Here is a 22262-nt window from a genome sequence, read left to right on the forward strand (position 1 = left end):
CTCCTAATTCCCTTGATCAGACATTCACCCATTTCCTTCTTCCTTCGGTCTTTCTCTTTTCTCCACTCAGTGGTGGTGCTGGGGGGGAGTTTGCAGGGGCTATAGTCACCCCCCCCCAGATTACCTTAGCCTCCCTTGTAGCCAAAGGTCAAACGTTACACAGAAGTAAGGGTGGTATGGTATTGTCACCCTTACTTCTCTGCTGCTGCTGGCGGCAGCACTGCCTGCAGAGCTGGGCAGCCAGAGAGCGGTGGCTGATGCCACCACTGGCAGCAGCGCAGAACTGCAGAAGTAAGGGTGGCGTACCCACAAGATGAATAGCAATTTTCTGTCTAGCCCCCTTCTGCCCACCATGTCTCCTGGAAAAGGCTGGTGCCATCCCATCGCCACTCCACCCTTTGGTTTCCCTCTCCCAGTTGCCATCTTTATTGAATAGATGTGGTCCAACTGATAGTTTTTTAAAACAAAGATTTAAAATTAGTGGCTATTTTTGCCATTATTTTTCTTAACTGAAAGTTTATCTGTTTAACGAAGCTAGTGCATAAAATATTTTCTGTATGCTGCCAGGAGAGTGGCAGAAACACTCTGAGGAGCCATTGAAAATCCTAGTTGAAAATCACCAAAAATGTGATCTGTTATCCAATCTATTGCTATTGTAAGTTAAACAAATGTTACTGCAAGAATCAATAGTTTTAAATAAAGTAAAAATTAAATGGTACATTATCCAAGGAGAGAGAACTGACCAATAATACCAAAGATATTTTCACTGAACCTGTAGTGAGTCATTGTTGAAAGGTAAGAGTTCAGGCAGAGATAAATTCAAGGCACAATCCATAAAACTGGAAGTCAGCCTTACAAAACATGTTCCACACTAAGGAACGTCATTAAATTAGTGTCACATACAGATATGAAGAGTCTATACTGCATTGAAATAGCCAGCTTCTCCTAATTTAAAAGGCATCCTCATGACAAAACTACACCTGTTCACACTGAAAGATACGGCACTGTTTGCTTGAGATTACCTGGGCCTCCTGTTAGCGTGGATCCCCATGCCATTGGCCTACTGACTTGAATGACCCCAGATAGGCCCAGGGGCAGTGCTGCTGAATCCTGATGCAGGGTTGGGACCTTAAAAACTTATCTCCTTATATTGCTAAAACAGGTTGTATATCTGCTTAGCTATATAACTAATAAATAACTTAGCTAGACAAATATGTGTTGCATACAATTCAAATATTTTCAGCCAAATAACCTTGATTTCTGTCAGAAACAGCTTTCCTCACTATGAGCAAAATCTTGCCCTTACCTGGAAGGCCTGCTGAGAGAGAGAGAGTGTGTGTGTGTGTGTGTGCGGGGGAGCGGGGGTATCATTCTAATCCTGGCTGGCACAAGAGCCATCCCTGCAGCTGCAGCACAGAGTGTTTCAAGAGAGCCCACTGTAACCTGATGCTGATTGTTCCTCACAGCAGAAGCCTGCATGTTCCACTGACATCAACATGCTTGAACGCAGGACAGGAGACAAGGCAAAAGCCCCTTCAGTAGATCCGAGGAAGGATCCAGAATTCCTCATGTGGGGAAGAAGAGGAAGATCCTTACTCACCAGTCCCCTTTGAACACCTGCACAGCACATAGCAGAGTTTAGGCCTATATTACATGTACATATTAATTTTTGTTTATATGATCAGTATGTACCTGGAAATAATAAAGAGCTTTCATTTGATAAACTCTTCAACTCTCTGGTCACGCAATCACAGACATGAAGGTCGCTATCTTAAAACAAAAAAACTTCAAATCCAGACTCCAGCGAGAAACTGCTGAATTGGAATTCATTTGCAAATTGGATACTATTAATTTAGGCTTAAATAGAGACTGGGAGTGGCTAAGTCATTATGCAAGGTAGCCTGTTTCCTCTTGTTTTTCCCTACCCCCCCCCCCCAGATGTTCTGGTTTAACTTGGATTTAAACTTGAAGAGTGGTCAGTTTGGATGAGCTATTACCAGCAGGAGAGTGAGTTTGTGTGTGTATGGGGGTGGGGGGGATGTGAGAAAACCTGGATTTGTGCAGGAAATAGCCCAACTTGATTGTCATGCACATTGTGTAAAGAGTTGTCACTTTGGATGGGCTATCACCAGCAGGAGAGTGAATTTGTGGGGGGGGTGGAGGGTGAGAAAACCTGGATTTGTGCTGGAAATGGCCCACCTGATGATCACTTTAGATAAGCTATTACCAGCAGGACAGTGGGGTGGGAGGAGGTATTGTTTCATATTCTCTGTGTATATATAAAGCCTGCTGCAGTTTCCACGATATGCATCTGAGGAAGTGAGCTGTAGCTCACGAAAGCTTATGCTCTAATAAATTGGTTAGTCTCTAAGGTGCCACAAGTACTCCTTTTCTTTTTGCGAATACAGACTAACACGGCTGTTACTCTGAAACTCTTCAAATTATGTCATCAACTGCAGAGCCCAGTGCCCAGCTGCTAATTTCCTTCATGCTCCTTTTGCCAATATTCTTATTTTTCACATTTGCACAACGTCCACTACCTACAGAATCAGTATACAGTAGTAGCACCAATTGTACAATAGTAGAAAAGTTAGGACAGCGTTTTAAAAGTTGAGTGCCTAAAGTTAGGCATGTCCTGTAAATCCAGAATTAGACACCTAAATTATAAATGCCTGATTTTCAGAAGTACTGAGCAGCTGCAGCACCCCTCACAGAGCAGTCCACAAACTGAAAATCAGGCCACTTATTTATGAACTGAAGGGGAATATCTGAAATGTGACTACATGACTTAGGAGCCTAGAGTCCCATTGTCAAAAGTCACGTAAGTGCTGAGGAGCGTAAATCTTATTGTAAGTCAATGGGACTTAGGTTCCTAAGACATTTCTGAAAACAAGATTTCAGCGCTTTTCAATTTTTTACCCTAAACAGGAATTTAGGTGCCAACTCTGTTACTCAAATTTTAAAAAATTGGCCTTAGTTTTCATTAGAAATGTCAATAACGGTAACAATAACATTTGTAAATAATAAGATATTTAGACTAGAAGCCAAATAATTTCAGCAAAACATCAATCTTCTAGTACATTATAACGAGGCATATTAATTAAATCCTTCACCAATATAGGATTCAGTTTATTAATAAAAATCATATCCTGAAGCCTGGTCATAATACCAAATCTAACCCTTAGTGCTTTAGAATACTTGCCTCAGAAAATGTATACAAACCATCAGGCTCAAATAATCAGAACTGGAATCAGGATCTTAATGCATAGAGGTCATTGTTAGTTAAATGTGTCATGGATTGGTAGAGGCCAAAAATTGTCACAACCTGGTAGACATTCAATGACATAGAGGGTGTGCCATTGGTCACAATCTCGTTCCTTGGGACAAGTGTCTACATCACAGAAGGCCACCCTCAGAACTGGCACAAGTTAACACAGCCACTGCTTGAAGTCACATCAGGGGATTCAAAGACTTTGGGTGGGATTCACTTCACTTGCATAAAGCCCAAGCATTCGAGCCCTGCGAAGGTAAGAGTGGTCAGAGAGGTGAATCCACTCTCCAATCAGGATAAATATGAGTGGGACTTCATATGGGCTAAAATAGTGGCCATACTCCTCAAAGCCAGTTGCGTGGAGTAATGGAAACCCTGGATTACCCTCACAGGGGTCTATTTCCATGGCATACAAGGGGCGAATGGGCATTTCTGTGCATCTGCTCAGGTGATCAGCCTCATGAGGATGTGCAGACCATTGCACTGGCCCTGAAAGCACATGGAGTTTGAGCTACTCTCACCCCAAAAAGGAGTACTTGTGGGAGACTAACAAATTTATTTGAGCATAAGCTTTCGTGAGCTACAGCTCACTTCATCGGATGCCACAAGTACTCTTTTTCTTTTTGTGAATATAGACTAACACAGCTGCTACTCTGAAACCTCTCACCCCAAAGAGGTAGTCATGTAAATAGAAGGTGAAAGCATATTTTTAGGAATCATCAGAAAGATTAGATGTTTTTTAAATAAAGAAAAATATAGATAAGCAAGCTACTCCACCACCCCAAAGTTTAATGCCTGTAGCAGATAAAGTATTTCTAAGGGTTCTGTTGATTCTCTTCTCAGATCTACACAGTGCATATCACTGCAAAGTGAAATACATACAATACATTTCAAGGACTATCAATCACCTATTTTCAAAGCTGTAGATCTGCCTAGAAACTGCTGTCAACAGAAAGGCAGGTCTACGCATGGGCAAACCTCAGAAGGCTCAGAATCCAATAACTTAGTTTGAAATCTGTCCACTCCTATGAAACCCAAGTTTTCAGGCTCTGTGTGGGAGGGGTTACACAGTGGTTAAAGATGTCATATCTTCACACTGAATCCAAGGTTATGGTGTCATACAGCCATGTCTCAAGGCTGCTGCTCCAGTCTATTGGCTGGAATAGCAGACACGACCCCTCCATGCCGGTTGTGTTCAGGTTTGGTTTGGTTAAGCACCTGTCTCCCTGTGAACAGGACACTTTCCTCCCTCCCCTTCCATCTTCCCCCTCAGTCTCCCGTAGCACTCCTTGTCTGTGGGCAAACCCCAAACCTCTGCAAAACCCAAATCTGTCTTATCTGTGATACTCTGCAGTCTTTGGAGGCTTTGTCACTAGCAAAATTGTAATCAGCAAGTGAAGGAGTAGGAATGGAGCAACAGGGAAATAAATTCAAACATGTGAACCAGAGACAAGCAGAAGATCATATGAGAGAAATGAATGGTTATATGAGGGGGTGTGTTTCCCAGATAAGCATAAGGCCAACACTGAAAACAAAAGCTCAAGTGGTTTGGCTGAGAAATTCAAAATGCACAGATTTTTGCCAGGGCAGTAACTGTTAAATGGCAATAGAATATATATGTATACATTAAGAAAATAATAAAGTATAGAATGACTCTCACCCAACTGTGGGACAAAAGCAGGCAGCAGACAAGACTGTCTGAACTCTGATGCGGGCAGTCTGGGACACAGTGTGCTGTGGTTGACTCTGCATCATCTTTCTGATGCTCCTGGTGTGCTGGCCAGCTGGCTTGAACATGCCTGAAGCATTTGAGCTCAGGCCTATCCACCACACCCAGCACCAAAAAGAAAAGTCATCAGATCAGGTTCCCAAGCAGTGTGATTCAGGTGAGAATTCCACCTCCAAAGGAAGTTGGAGCCAGGGCATTCAAGACAGTGGGTACTCCATCTGTGCTATTATGGCACTAAACATGAGGTCTTAAATGACCAACATTGCATAAGTCCCAGTTAAATATTAATCACATGAATTTGAAGACTGGACACAACCAATTCTGAGCATACATATCTATCTAAAGAAGGAGAACTCTGCACAGTGTATGTTGTGCTGCTCTTAGAGAAGACAAGAATGCACCTATTTTTTCCAAGTATTTTCTCCCCCATCCCAACCCACATTTATAGGAATATGAATTAATATTTCTTTGAAAGTTTCATAAGCTAGATCTCCTGCAGAAACACAAGGCTCTTTCCTACTGTGTGCGTGTTACAAGAACAAACCACTAATACAACAGAGGGGGTGGAGAAAAGGAAATACTGCACCAAATGTAACTGAAATTGCCACATAAATTATAATTAAACCATTAGCAATAAAATATAGACGAAAGCCCCAGCAACCATGTACAAAGTTAAACAAAGCAAAAAAAAATCACTTGGATGTAAATATTTTTACTAGGTGAGAAAAGTAAAAGCTGAAATAAGTTTAATTCTGGTGGGAGATATAATGCACATTAGCTTTTATACAAGCTTGTATTTACCCATCTAATAAAAGTAATAGTCATGTTTAAAGAGACCCTTTCAGACAGATTAGGCCCAAAATTTTAGTTTTATTAAAAATAACTAATAGAGGAAATTGTACTGGAGACCACCCTGATTGGGTAACAGGCTGTCACTAAAATAATTCAAAAAATGTCAGATGCAATTTTGATCCCCCTTTACCTGATAAGCAACCTATTGTAGGGCTCCTGAATGGTCACAAAGAAAAGTTTCACAGTCTAATAAATGCTGTTAGTAAATTTCTCCCTTTTAAAAAACCTCAATGAAAACATTTTTTGGTTTGGGTTTAAACATTCCCTTACATTCTCAACCCAAAGACTGCTGCCTTGAGCTAGTTTCTGACAAGAGAAAGTGAAACAGACGAAAAACTACAGCAAAATTGATCAGTTTATTTTCATTTGTCCAAGTGAAGTGAAAAACAGCAGAAACTGTGAAAAGATAATTAGGTTTTTAAATTTCTTTCAATTTGATAATCTAAAGGGATTATATCTAACGGGGATTTGAAAATATGTCACCTAAAACTATACGAAGCCAGATTCACCTATATGCTCCAACTGCTTTGTATTGTTTTGGCAATGCAGAGTACCTAGAAACATGGTTTAACCAGTCGGACTGGGTTGATGGCTGCTATGTTTCACTGGAATGGGTCAAAGCATCCACACTGTATCCATGAATCTGGCCCATGATTTTTAACCCCAAAGTGTTCTTTCTGTACACGTTTTCTTTGGATTTGTGCATTGCTGTTCTCCTTACCTTACTCAAGTGAGTTGATTTATATGCAAGCAGGATTTGGCATGGGTGCAACCTAAAAAATTTGTATCCATACTTTGAACACCCAAAAAGTTTGTGGGTTTGGAACTAGGTTATGGTTTATGCTAATCTCTAATCTCCACAGGAATCAGTGGAATTGATAAGCAAATTTGGCTGGTCAGTGTCTCTGCAATAATACATACAGAACTGTGGGAATATTTCTTTCCATGGGTCAGACCCTGTGAGATACTGAACACCGGTATCGCCCGGAGAAATCAATGGGAGTTCAAGATGCCCATAACTTTAAACCCAATCCTGCAACTCTTATACATGTGAATATTCCCTATGCACACAGGCAGTATAAGTGACGACAAAGTACTGAGACTACTTGAAATCAATGGGCCTACTTTAGAAAAGATTACTTATGTGAATAAATATTGCCAGATTTGTCCTATATTTGAAAACATTCTCGATAAACTATGTTATAGGGGTGCATTTATTTCCTAAAGGAGAAAACACAACACAGCAACACAATGCTAATTACTGCTTGATCAGTTGGTATTCTGGCATCCTGGTAATCATCTTTAAAGGTCAAGAATGCCATGTTTTGCCTAAAACAGACCATATATCTTATGGCTTCAAAATGAAACTAAAGACTATAACCTGCTCCATCCAGCTGTACTTAATAGAGTCCTTTCTTTTTGTTTTTCATTCTCTGCTTTAATCTGCTTTAAAATTAATTGACATTCCCATAAATTTTTGCATGTAACTTGATAACTCTAGAAACAACATATTATACGTTATAAAAAAAAACATTTTAATTAAAGTTAATGATGACACAAGGAAAATGTGACAACCTATAAACTATTCTGGATAGAATTATAATTCTATCATGCAGTTAAAAGACCAAAGAAACATTCCCACAGTTTCTGTACCAGTCATTTCTATTTGGTTTCAGATCAAACAAACAATCCTCCTTATTTTGTAAAATTAATATAAAATATTGCTTTGTTGGCAGAAAACAGCAATAACGTCTCTTTCCAAAGGAATTAAACTACAAAAGAAAATAAAAACAAAAGAAAACAACATACTGGTGATGACTGGGGCCACTTTTAATCCAAAGAGGACAATAAACCTTTTTGTCTAGATTGGGAGTGGCCCACGCTCAGTCTCCTGGGTGAGCAACACAGTTCCCACACTTGCTTAGCTGCAGTTTACTAAAACTGTCTGATGCCCCCCCACACTGGCTTGGGGCAACTCCACACCATCCCTTAATCAAGGTTGTCTCTCAAAAGCCATAATCTAGCTCTTAAACTTTCCAGGCATCTATCATGCAGGTACAATTTCCTAATCTCCTTGCTACAGGTATTAATTAGCAAGAGTAAATTCAATTAAAAATTAAAAAAAAAAATAGAAAAATGTGTTTCCTCTCCTCCCACACCTCACAGGGCAAAGGAAGGAAAGTCAAAAGGAAAGGATCTGAATTTCTCCCGACATCATTCTTGGCCACTATAAGGCCAGTGATTTCCTGTATGAGAACTTGCAGGTTAGGAGACAGCCAGACTTTTTTACTTGTTTCCCAATGCAACAGAGGGAATTTAAGACCGCTGATCGGAGGGAAGCTCTTTCATGCTTCTCACTGGTGACCTTCAGACTGTCCATCCTTCCACCCTGCTCATAATGGCTGGTGGGGTGAGATAGGGTTCTTGTTCCTACTGATACATTCAGGAAGCACCTCAAAAATAGACAGTCTACAGCAGGTTGCTTGTTTGATCTGACCTTTCTCAAAGTGTTAGGATGGCAGGAATTCTTTGTAGTAATTGTGGTTCTGAGCCATAACAAACACGAGTACAAAGCTAGCAAAGAATGGACAAAACAATGCCATGTTAGCATGGTGGGAAAGGCTTTGCAATCATGCACAGATTCAAGACGTGCCTCCTATGAGCCCAATTTTCTTCCCCAACAGAGATTGCAATTTGAGGGTCATATTTCATTGGTTTGCGATTCCTGTTTTGCCCCCAAGGGTTTGGGGCCTATACAGGCATTACATTGAAATTGGACATATTCTCTTTTCTTTTCTGAATGGATGCTGGGAACTTTATTACGTGGTTAAAAATTCTCAGTAATGAAATCTCTGGCCTTCACTTACAGTAGAAATGGATGAGCTTTATTTCTGCCCTTGATTTAGAATGATAGCAGCAAAACATTTTCACATCTTTTGTAAAACACAATATATAAATGGTCACATATTTAAATAATCTCAGAGAAGGACCTAATTTAATGCTAATATCAGAAAAAAGGTAGTCTACTGGATATTATATAATGACCAACATAGAACAATGCCCATTTTATACAAAGCTTTGTTATTTGCTAGGAAGACGGCATCAGATGTCTCTCTGCTGAAAAAACACAATGCGCTCCACTATTATATTTCTTATTAGTAATACTCTGATTTGCAGAATTTCATCCCCATTACACTTCTCACTGAGCTAACTTGTGCTAATGATGATGGCTGAAGTTAACAATAGGGACCACCATACCCCATTTGTTCATAATCAAACTCAAAACTTTAGTCTCCATACTAAACTTTAGATTTTTAGGATTTAATTTTGGCATACAGCCATAGCCCATCAAGAGATGAAAGAGACCCTGTAAGGCCTTGCCTACATGGGAAAGGTGTACTGATTTAATTAAATTGGTTTAGAAACTGATTTAGTTAAAACAGTGCAATCCCTTGTGTGGAATTCTTATTTTGGCTTAAGAGTGCCTTGTATCAATTGATCAATATAATGCCTCTTTAAACCTTACACGGCCTAAATGTGATAGTCCTTTGATTATTTTATCTATTTGATGAAATGTCTGTCAAAAGTACTCATATACATAATGCAAAATGATTTTTTTAGGGCCATGGTAGACAGAAGGGAAAGTACATGATAAGAATATTTAACACAGGACATAAAAATCAAACAGTCCCTGAGTTATACACATCTATCTACCTGTTTTGCTTGAAAAATGATTAACTGCCCTAGGTCAAAGTATTTTTCTCTCCACTAAACTCTATCATCATTTTTTTTTTTTCAAAAATAGGTGACTTGAACTCAAGGAACACAAGTTCTCTACAGGGCTAGCTCTTGTATCTGCACTAATCTCTGAAAAGGAAGCAGGGGCAGCTGGAACCATGGCCCCTGTCCCTGCCGGGCTGGGTGCAGAAATGAGCACATACTACACCCTCTTTAAGATGCTTGCTGGAACTCTGGGAGATATAGACAGGGTCTCTTTCATCTCTTGATGGGCTATGGCTGTATGCCAAAATTAAATCCTAAAAATCTAAAGTTTAGTATGGAGACTAAAGTTTTGAGTTTGATTATGAACAAATGGGGTATGGTGGTCCCTATTGTTAACTTCAGCCATCATCATTAGCACAAGTTAGCTCAGATGGCAACCTGTGTCTAGGAGAGACCCGGGACTGAAATAACAAGGTTATTACAGGTCAGGATTCAGGTACATTGATAGAACTATGGGAGGACCCAGAACTAGAATGCTTAGGGTGCTGCAAGTCAATACTGATGTTCTTGGGCAGGACTGTGTCTGAAATCTAACAATTGAAGAGTAGGAGTGCTCCAGGTTAGAACCGAGGTGACAATGTAGGACAACGTATGCATAAGAAAGGATATCACATTCCCACACAAAGCTCAGCACTAGACAATAATACTATGTATCTACCTAAACAGTGTGATGCAATATTTATTCCGAAGAGTCATAAAGAGAAGTATTTTTAAATAGTTTGTTTCTCTATAGTAGCAGAAAATCAACTAATTTCAACTATTTAGGATTAGCTAATCCTACAGAAAATTAGTACCATATCTAATACTTGATATTTTATCAATCTGTATATTAAAATCAAGTTTTAAAGCCATGTTGTTAATGGAATTAAAGCACCATCACTCTTTTCTAAGTGTCTGTAGCGTGTAGTCACAGTCCATTAAAAGAATGTTAGCATGGTTCATAACAGGATGTGAATGAAATAATCATGTAATCAGGACTATTTCAACATCAGTAAAGCTTTAGAGTGATTATTCTGTATAGCTGTAACACAATACCTTTTTGCACAGTTTCCCTGATCAGATTAAAATGATGATGAATTCCTCGATGGCCCAAGTGTGCTCCAAGGAAAGCTAGAAGGTTGTACAGTTAACTCCCAGGGTGTAACTCTAAACCATACAACCTACTACCTCAACCCGGATGCACACAGCTTCCAACGGTGACCATAAAGTCTTCTTCACATCTTCAGCATCTCTTTCAAATATGGCAGTAACATATCTATGTGCTCCCTACTGGGTGGATTTTGAAAATGTTAAATATAGTTAACTTTATTTTCAGTCATGTTCCATTTTTAACATTATAATGAAAATACATATTTGTATATTGTGAGGGCACTGCTAGCAATCAGTTTCATCCAGATCTTTTCTTTTTAAGAAAAACATTTAAAGGGATGATGAGAATCCAACTATATTTCTAAAAGAACTCACTGTGGTCACTTAGTGTTTTTTAAAATAAAAATCAAGTAGACATCCAAATTTAGTTATTTCCTTTGACCACATGCTATATGAATTTAACATTGTGTCATGTTATGTATTTATTTAAAAGTGGTATTCTCTACCCTTGCTCTGTGAAAAATATTTAAATTCCTTAAATATGAGTATAGGTTTTTAATTTGATTTTAAGACAAGAGTGCTTTAAATAAATCAAATGGAACAAAATTATTTAATACACTAATAAGGCACATGACAACAAAAGCATAACAGAATTAAAAGTTTAACAAAATGTCCAAAATCCGCTTTTACTTGAAGCAATTACCTAGACATCAGATTTTCAAATATCACCAAGTAGCTTGTCACGTAATCTTTTGCCAGATCACCAGAATGACACAGACCCATAGAAGCGAGCTTGTGCAGTATACTTTACCACAAGATCGGATCTACGGGTTTATGCCAATTGGCACCATCAGCTAGCATCTCCCATTTTAAATGAAATGTGGAAGACTTAGGACAAAATAACTTGCGAAGCATTTATAATTAGGATAATCAAAGAGTAAAATATTTAAATCAACTGTAGAAAGAAACCTAATTAATATATATTTCTAACCTGAGGCTGCATAATCCAACAATTGGCCTTCAGAAAATAACTTTGGTACTTTTTTTAAAAAGAGGAAAATACAAAAAAAACCCTACAATATTTGACAGGTTTACTGCATAATCTTTTTAGCCATAATCAGAATAAACATCATTTTACATAAACTATGCAACATTGGTGCATCTGAAATTCGCAGTGACTTCCACAGGAGTTTTGCATGCCCAAAGAATGCAGGATTGGGTCCCATAATTAGATGTGAAATAATAAGAACAATATATGATCGGCTTCTATGCTTGAATATGAAACGTACTATAAATCAACAATGAAAATCAAACCACTGTATCTGAAAATCCATCATGTATGAGAGCTGGGCTCCAACATTAGAGATTTCATCATATTACAATGCTTACAGGTACTTCTTACCAAGAACTTGATTATTAAGTAAACCATATAAAAATCAAACCCCAGAAATTAGTTTATATATTTTGTTCACCAAAATTCCAAACCATATTGCTTCCTGGTAAAACTTCAGGATTAACTCATAAACCAAATTTGCCCTTGTTTTCACTGACCCAAAGTATGGTGCCTCATCCAAATAGGCCATTTGTAGAAATATTCAGTAACTCAACAGGTGAGACAGATGGACACATTTTTATAATCTAAATATTTTACATGAATGCAATTTCATCTCAATATTTTAAAGATCAATACATGATAAATGAGTGTAATTCTAAAACAGCATAACTACAAATGTATTTTTAAAATATTGGCAGCAGAGGTGCACTTATTAAAATAACTGCTGCAGAGATGATTTGGTTTTAGCAGGTTGTTGAAAATCTGCAGCTGAAAATCTGTATCTGAACTAGATATCAATATCCACCTTAAATTGTTTCCCATCAAAGGCCCAACTCTGTAGTCCTTAGTCTGGAAAACTTCCATTTAAGAGAGTGAGAGTACTGCTAGCACAGGGATACTGGATCAGGCCCATACTCTGTTCAGTATCTGGAAAACTGCAGCAAATACTTTTAGTTTGAAAAGGGTAACAATGATCTGAAGCCTGTGAACGACCATTGTGTTTTTGAATAATTTAGTAGATTAAATCTTAGAACATCTACGATATGTTACTTGGTTTTTTGTAATTGTTTAAACAAATTATTTTCCAGAAATGCATGTTTTAAACTGGCTATGATTTTATGTACATGTGCATTCAAGAGTAACAAAACTTTATACATGCTTTCTGCTGAAGCCAAAGGGTTAACATATTGTGTCATAAAAGCCAATCCCTATGCCTAAAATATTTAAGATTATCAAAAGCATGAATACTGACTGCTTATATCTCTTCCTGATTGATTCTAATGGATGCTACAGGAGAGGACTTCTCAGATATTTCCATTTCTAAGAATGATGGAGAGGTATTTAACATTTCATAAAAAAAACCACATTGGTCACTGCACTTCATATATATATACTGTAAAAGATCCAAAGTATATAGTGATTTTTCAGTTTAGTCTAAAGTTACACAGAAAAAAGGATAAAAGCAACCAGTAGTGCACTATTCCCAACAGAAAACAATAAAAGAAAAAAGTTTAATAGATATCTGTAAGATTATTTTTGTCACGTTCCCTTTTAACAAAAAGACAATCCTTTTACATTAGTATTTTCAGTGTTCTTGCCCACTTTGTTTATTTAAATAAATATATATATATATAATATTTGTTTATTTTATATACGTAAAAATGTTTAAGAAGATCACTTTATTACCTTCACTGATTTCTGGTATAACCAACTTCTTCATTTTTCATGTCCGTTTTAATTTTTCCTTGCACTAAAAGAAGAAAATGATTTAGAGAGAAATAATGAAAAGGTCTATTCTGTGAAAGTATTTTTAGAACATGAAATATGTAAAAGGATAGCAACCATAATTTTAAAGATCTAAAACCAACGCCCCTCTGAAGGCCACTGGCAAAATATGCAGTGAGCCATACACACTTAGGCAAAGTGACTGTGTCATTTGTGTTTCTTTATTATTTTTTTTTTAATTTTTAAAATTGTATTAATAATTCCAAAAACAGAAGTGTACACTTGGTAGACAATACAAAAGGTTTGCTTAAAGATGCTTATCTGATTTTAATTTGGCATGGAACTTAATATAAAAATATTGGAGAAAGTTAAGTTCAATTACACTTACGATAATTTTTAAAAAGATACTTTTGTAAAAACTCAGAAAAATATATAATTTGATTGCTATGCTTAAATTTACAAAAAAATTATGTTCTTTTAAGAGAATGCAGGAATAGGTTGTGCATTATACGAATAAGCATTATTGACATATGTAATTATTTTTACACAAGTATTGGGGAGAAATCACAATAAATTTGTTCTTTTTAATACAGGTGAATAGAGCTATATCTTTCCTATACATATATGATCTCCATTTAGTAATTTCCCACAATTCACTGCAAAGCAACAAAAATATAAAGTAGCACAATTCAGCAGGTAGTCTTAGAGCAGCTATCCAACTGGTAATCTATAAATTGTGAAATACATGTGTAAACTTCACTAAATATATTTTGTAAAACCATAAGATGGTTATGAAGTTTGTATAAGAAAAGAAACAAAAAATTACAGTTTTTTAAAATAAGAAAATCAAAGTTTTCAATGGAATCACATTTTCTATCTCAAGGTATTTTCTGCCTAGGGACTTATGACTTTTTAATATAGGATTCAAAAGAATAGACAAAGACTGAGAAAAAAATCATACTGAAAATATATAAAATATATTGATTTGGACAACACTTTCATTGTTTGCCAGGGAAAATGCATTTTATTACAAATTGTTCCAATTGCCTAGCAATTTATTTCCAAAGACAGACAAAATGATTAAAAAGCAAATGATCTGCTGACACAGCACTGTGCTTTAAACTTATAGTAACTTTGTATGCACTTCTCACAAAAATATTGAATGGGTATCTTAAGCACTGTTTCAACTATTCTAGGACAAGTGCTGATTTACCAAACATCCTAAAATAGGCACTGTCACTAGCAGCAAACCAGGCTTACTGCATGAAACTTCAAATAATGTGCCTTTTATTCCTGTGCTAATTACACTGAATTCTTTGTAATGGATTTAAACACAGATTGTAAGATTGTATGTGAACGAAATCAATAATAACTTTGCTCTAATATACTGCTTACAAGAGTGATCTTCTCCTACAGCTTTAACTTTTTCCACCCCCCTCCTCTCTTTAGGAATTGAAAGCATGAGTCACACTGTATAAAAAAAGAATCGACTTTCCGTAGCAACCAGCTCCAAATACCCATTTTCCTACAGATAACCAAAGCTTATACTGAATACATATAACCATTAAAATCTTTGAGTAACTTCAGTGCTTAGCTAAGATAAAATGTGCCAACTACTTATTTATATAGTTTCTGGTTTTCCTGTTTGTTTACTTTTCTATTTTTAGCAGTATTAGATCAAACAGTGAAACCAAAAGTTAGTAAAAAAAAAAAAAAAAGAAAGAAAGAGGTGTGATTGGTTGACTACGGTAAATTTAATACACAAGGACTCTGTTTCAAAATAACATGTTTAAAATGGAAAAAAAGAAAAGAAAAGAAAAATAAGCTATACCTGATATGAAAGGTACGTTTTCACCCACTGCCAAATATTGCTATTTAAGCAATAATAAAATAAAATAAAGTTTTTTTGGTAAATAAAAGAAACAATCACTTAGGCTCATTTAGTTATATTGTTTTAAGAAGCTCTAATACATCCTGATGTCTCTGTAGTTAAACGTGCCAGATTTTTTTTTTTGAAGCAGGAGATTCACATTTTTTCCATCACTCTTGTATCTAGGACAAACTCAGATTTGTTTCTTCTTAGGCTCCTGTTATTTCTCGGAATAGGACCAGGATGCCTGTCTTCTTTTTCGTTCTTCTCGGAATTCCAAGCACAAAGCACTGCGCAAAAGCTGCACCAATCCTTGTTGCAAGTGCCTGCACAGTGATAGAGGTGGAAGAGACCAGAAAATTCATCTAGCCCCTGTGCTGATTTTATAAATGGGGATTGCACAAATCTGCCGAAGCAAAGGGGTGAAAAGGCAGGGTGCCAGTTTGCTACACTATGCTGCAATGATCTCATGTTCAGAGCTGTCGCCCCGTTTGCCCAGTTCAAACGCCTGTTCATTAAACAGTAAGAACTTTTATTCTTCAGACACTCAAAAAGATTGTTATAAACCACAGTTCAGCAATAAAAAAAATAGAACATGTAGTTTTAAAATTCAGTTATTAAGTCTAAATATTCTGTATATACATCTATCTAGCTATCTATATCTATCTATTTTTTCCTAGTTAGAGATAAGCAGCAGAGTTTATCAGGCGTGAAAGGGACAGCCTCCTGGTGGTGTGCCAAAAAAGCCAGAATAAAGGCAAAGTTGTGCTTCAAAGCTCAATCGCTTGCTGAGTCTGGCTAAAGTCAAGTATTAAGATCCACCATTTTCTGAGCCATGTAAGAAAGGAGGAAAAAAGTCAGAACGGGTGCTGCTTTCCAAGTCTCCGTTGGCACCATCACAAAATCTCAGCCGTAAGGTCACATGATTCTCTGCCAAATGTGGAGTGCATTCCCATAAACCATTCTGCTGATACTGCGAAGGCAGCTATTGTCTAGTTTATACCCAAAGTTCAGCCCACTCTTCACTGAATTAGCTGAAAAACGCATCACCTTTGGGGGTTGGGAGCCATGGAAACGTCTACCTGGCAGGCTGCCCACTTTTTCTGCCCATCAACCAGAGATGGAATTGTGCTGCCTAATGTAATGATGACTAGGAATGTGAAGAGTCGTCCAAAGTGAATCTGATTCTTGCAAAGCCTGCTTCATTTGCAGAGCAAACTCTGGCTTCTTGTCGTTAAAAAAAAAAAAAAAAAAAAAAAGCCTTTCTACTAAATGTAGCAATTAAAGTTCTAGTAAACATGTCTACTCTGCAACTTTACTTTATAACACACCCAAATGGTTCCCAAACTAAAAGAGTTACTAGAACGCAAGTTTTCTGATTTAAAGGAGCATTCTTTTTCCCCACAAATTAAAGCAACATTCCCTGGATATTTTTTTCTCCTTAAGATATAAAACGTAGTATATAGTAGATCTTACAGCTCTTCTTCCCCCCCACTTTATTACTTCCTGATTTTATCTAACACAAATTATATATATGCACAGCAATACCCACGAGTAACAGTGGGGATTCAATATTGCTGCAATCTTCCTCAAAGCAGTCTCCTGAGAAAGCTAGCTGTATTTCCAACAGCATGAATACCTTCATCTTAGCCCTGTTATCTTCACTACTGACTAGGACAGCTGGTGTGCAAGTTTGCAGACCAACACATTTGAGAACTGCACTGTCCCCTTTCCTAAATACAGTTAATCCAGATACTCCTGCGAAGGGATACAACCAGATTGGATTTATAAAAAACACAAGTTATTAAATAGCATTTGATATAGTTCCCCAGCTTCAAATCTATAATTTCTATTCTGCCCATCTATTGTTCTAATATAAAATGTCATTAGACTGCCAAATAAAAATGCCAACCACGATACACTTCTACAGGACATAAAATAGGCTAGTTAAGAGAATTTATCTGGAGTTCAATGTTGTGAACAAAGTAACTGAAATCAAATCAATTCTCCTACCTCAGTTTCAGGAATTGCTGCAATATAAATGTTAAAATATAGTAATGTCCATAGTTTCTACATTAATAAAAGGGAGGTGGGTAGGAACCGCCAAACTTACTATTATTAATTAATATTTGTACATAGCACCATAGCTGTGCCTGGCACTTTACATAATAAGTAAAGGCAGGATCCCTGCCACAAAGAGTTTATAATCTAAATTGATTAGGACATGGCAGGGCAATAGGGGAGGTAGCAGACAAGGAATATAGGAAGAGGGAGCAGGGAAAACACAGTAAGGTAACAGTGTTGTAAGGATGGTCGGGTATTATCATCTTAATTGTCTTGTTTTCATAGGTGCTGGAACTAGGGGGGGCAGGGTGTGTGTATGTGTGCTACCATGCCCCCTGACTTGAAGTGGTTCCATCATATACAGGGTTTAGTTTGGTTCAATGGATCTCAGCACCCCCACTATAAAAATTGCTCCAGCACCCCTGGTGGTTTTTGTTTTATAATTACACTTTTAAGTTCATTTTATTTACTTTAAGCATTCTAGAGGTTCATTATGTGAGGGATTCTGGGAAAGGGGGTTTGATGAGGGATTTGAAGGAGGACAGGATGAATATGATGTGGGAAAATGGATCAGGAAGGAAATTCCTGGCTCTGTGGGCAGCATGGGAGATGTCATAGAAGTCCTTGAGGGCAGAAGGAACAGTGAGGTAACAGAGGTGGAACTGGAGGAGAGAGGGGTCTGAACTGAAAAATGATGGGCAGCCAGTGCTAAGAGGAAGCAGAACAGTACCAGCCAAGAACATGAGGATGAGGACTTTGAAACAGATGCTGAAGGGGATACAGAAGGATTCGTGCCAAAAGGCTGATAGTCTAGGGCAGTGGGAGAGGAAGAGGAGTTTAATGACAGCTCCTTTTTTGACAGAAGAGAGGAGACTGAGGGGGTTGTCAGGAAGGCCAGAAAGAAGGTGAGTGTAGTTCAAGCAGAAAATTATCAAGGCACAGAGGATGATGGTCATAGTAGGATGAACAGGAACAGATGGATTTTGGATATATTGCAAAAGGAAGAAATGACTGAATGCAAGGGTCAAAGGAAAGAGATTCCACAAATCCCAACCATCTGACCTGAAGGAAGGGTCTCTCTTTGCCACCCCTCTCCTCTCCTGATCAGACCTGTCACATTGTGTAAAACATGTATTGAATGTACACATACACTTCCACCCACTATACACTTTCACTCACTGTATATAGGGTTTGCAACGGTGAATGTTAGAGTTAAAACTGAAACCTCAAGTTATTTCTTTGAATGTCTATAATAATAAAGGGACCCCTATCCAAAGTGTTAGGGGGCCCGCACCACAAACTACAAGAAAACAAATACAATTAAATAGCAGTTTACCCTGTGACAGTCAGCAGAACTCAACTCTTCATAAATCTCCCCCATTCCCCTAAACCGCCCCACCACATCCATCAACCACCTTCCCTCCACAGAAAATAAAGGCAACTTACAGTGTGCCCAGCTTGGTGAACAGATCAGGATATTTTAGTACTGATAGATGAGTGGATCTTGTTCCAGAGCTAAGGGCCACTGAATGCATCCAATGAAGTGAGCTGTAGCTCATGAAAGCTTATGCTCAAATAAATTTGTTTGCCTCTAAGTGAGCTGTAGCTCATGAAAGCTTACGCGCAAATAAATTGGTAAGTCTCTAAGGTGCCACAAGTACTCCTTTTCTTTTTGCGGATACAGGCTAACACGGCTGCTACTCTGAAACCTAAAAAAGAACAGTTCCCTTTCTTTTCCACCATGGCATACTAGGATGGCATCTGGACCCTACTATGGTAGTGCAATTACTCCTCCTAAGCAGTCTCAAAAAATTCTGCATTAGAATGGAATTTCACATGCATGGTCTCAGCCCACAGATAACCTTTTTGAAAGGTTAAGGAAAAGCCTTACTCATGTCTAGTTATTAGTAGGGAATAATACCTTTTTTCCTTTTAAAAACTCTCCAGTCTTGGGCCACTGAACTCACAGTAAAAAGACCCTCCTTCACTGTTTGACCTTGGGCAAGTTATGTAGCTTCTTTGTGCCTCAATTGTTAAAATGGGCATGATGATACCCTGTTTTGTAAAATTCTTTGAAATCTCCCAATGCAGACTAGTCTACCAGCCTAAGTACTACTATTTCAGCTTTTCAGACTCACAAATAACTCAAAAACAGCTGATCCAGTCAATTTAAAGTGTGACTGTAACCTAAAGCGTGATTCTGGGAAAATGGCAGCTTAGACTTCCATGTTTATTGTGTCTCAGTAACTTTCACATCTAATTTATTCTTGTGATAAATCAAAATATCTTTTTTCTTAACTGTCAGTGTTTCAAACTCAGCCAGGAATATGAAAGTGAAGCTGGGTTCTTTCTGTCATACACATCATCATTAGGCATAAAGATTCTGCTGGCCAAATTACGTCCTCAGTAATAATGTCTTCAAATTAAGCCCTTTGTTACACCAGTGCCACCCCACTGATCTGCAGTGCAGTTGCACAGGTGTAACTAATAGTTTAATTTGAAGACAGATGCTGTTGCACCGGTAAAACCGAGAAATAGAAAATTCGGGCATGCAAAATGGTGGTGATGTGTGAGAAAATAAAGGAAAAGAGCTTGACTTTCAGATCACAGTGGGAGTTTTGCAGTGTTTGAAAATAATACACAAAACAAATATATACATTTTTACTTATACACGGAGCTAAATTGAGCTGGAGTCTTTGAGAGACAATCAACATGTGAATCCACACAACCATTTTTAGGTAGAAGAACACTTTCACATGTGGCTAGTCCTCAGTGAGGACACTTTTGTCCATGCATGCCAGACAACTGGAAAAGATCTACATGAGTGCCCTACCCATTAAATAATGTGGTGATGTCACAAAGGGTGGAAAAAAGTATGCACCAATGTGTATGGTCTTGTCCATGGCTAAGCAGGCAGCAGTGGCATGGAGGCAGGGGGAAGGACCATGACTTTGAACAGGAGAACTTTATTCCTGATACCCCAAACATAGGTAAGAAAATGGTGGTGATGGGGAAGCTTGATTGTGCTGGGGATTCCAGTAATAGTAAAGCTCCAAGTAGCTTTTCATCACCTGGGCACCTGCACTGCTACTGGAGTCCTTGTAAGAACCCAGAGAGACTCCCCTTCTTGTGGGAAGGAGGAAATGGGAGCCTCTCTCTGAATCATGACACCATCTTAGCAGTGCATGGTACTTTACAAAAGGAAATTAAAAACCTTTGCTCTGCAGACCATAGCTTGCAAGGCACTGGTACTCTGGGGAGACAGAGGTGACTGTAAAATGTATGCAAAATGTGAAAGAGTGACTTTGAAGGCTCTGAAATCAGCAAGGTAGTCTTTTTTCATATTCTGGCCTCCTCTATTTTCTCTTCAAATGGATTTGACTTCCCATCTTTCTATGGGTTTTAAGGTTAGTACCACATAATTAAATCCTCCAGCTACAGCTAAACAGGCAGGAGGCTCCTTGTTAAGAGTCTGAATCATTATTCATCATAAATAATATTCCTTGTGAATTGAAGCCCTTTTCCTGCTCTTGAAACGTTCAAGAGCAGACAAGCTTTTACAATGTATTTGTCTTCCAAATTTCAGTCTATGGGCTACTTGCAAACCCTTGCAAGTTTTGTTTTGACTCTTCACAATTCAGGTGGGGTCTGACTGGTCACCTGAGTCTCCTGATATTATGTCTATTTCCTTGTAGGAAGAATCAAACTGTTTAACAGAACAGCAACAAATAATAATGTATAGAAAATACTTTTGGTCATGCAAGAATAATCTTGTTCACAGACAAATATGGGCATTTGTCTGAAGAACAGCCATTCCCCTAAGGCACGTGAGAACAAAATACGGGTTTTAACAAGGAAAAGGAGGAAAACATGGTCAAATCAGTCAACCACCTAAAATTGAAATGAACCTTCCCAAACGCCGTTTTACCGTGTTTTAAAAGTTCTACTCCGCAGCAAATAGAGGTGCCCCTTTTTTTTCTTTGCAATGAGCTGTTTCAGGAGAAGCCGTTCTCCACTGAGTGTGGAATAGCTGCAGTGCCATAAGACCATTGAGATGGAACAAACAGCAAGTTTTCCTCTACTTTGCTTCTCTCAAAAACCTGGGCTATTAGGGATAATCCTTTAGATACAAAAGGGTGATGTTATTTCAGCAGAAACAGGAGATCACATCGGAGGAGTGCTATGGACAGAGGACAGAAGAGTGCTATGTTGTCATAAAATACTGAACTAAATGGATGATCAGAACATAAGAATGGGCAAACTGGGTCAGACTAATGGTCCATCCAGCCCAGTAGCCAGTCTTCTGACAGTGGCCAGTGCCAAGTGCTTCAGAGGGAATGAACAGAACAAGACAATTATTGAGTGATCCATCTCCTGTCATCCAGTTCCAATATCCGGCAGTCAGAGATTTAGGGACACCCAAAGTATAGGGTTATATCTCCGACCAGCTTGGCTAATAGCCATTGATGGGCCTATCCTCCATGAACTTATCTAATTATTTTCTGAACCCAGCTATACTTTTGAATTTCACAGCAGCCCGCAGCAAAGAGTTCCATAGGTTGATTGCACTGTGTGAAGAAGTACTTCCTTTTGTTTGCTTTAAACCTGAAGCCAGTTAATTTCATTGGGTGACCTCTGGTTCTTGTGTTATGTGTAAGGATAAATAACACTTCCCTATTCACTTTCTCCACACCATTCATGATTTTTTAAATCTCTGTCATATCCCCCCTTAGTTGTCTCTTTTCTAAACTGAACAATCCCAGTCTTTTTAATCTCTCCTCATATGGAAGCTGTTCCATAATCCTACACATTTTGGTTGACCTTC

This window comes from Lepidochelys kempii, chromosome 1 (assembly GCF_965140265.1).
Source record: "Lepidochelys kempii isolate rLepKem1 chromosome 1, rLepKem1.hap2, whole genome shotgun sequence".
Taxonomy (NCBI): domain Eukaryota; kingdom Metazoa; phylum Chordata; order Testudines; family Cheloniidae; genus Lepidochelys; species Lepidochelys kempii.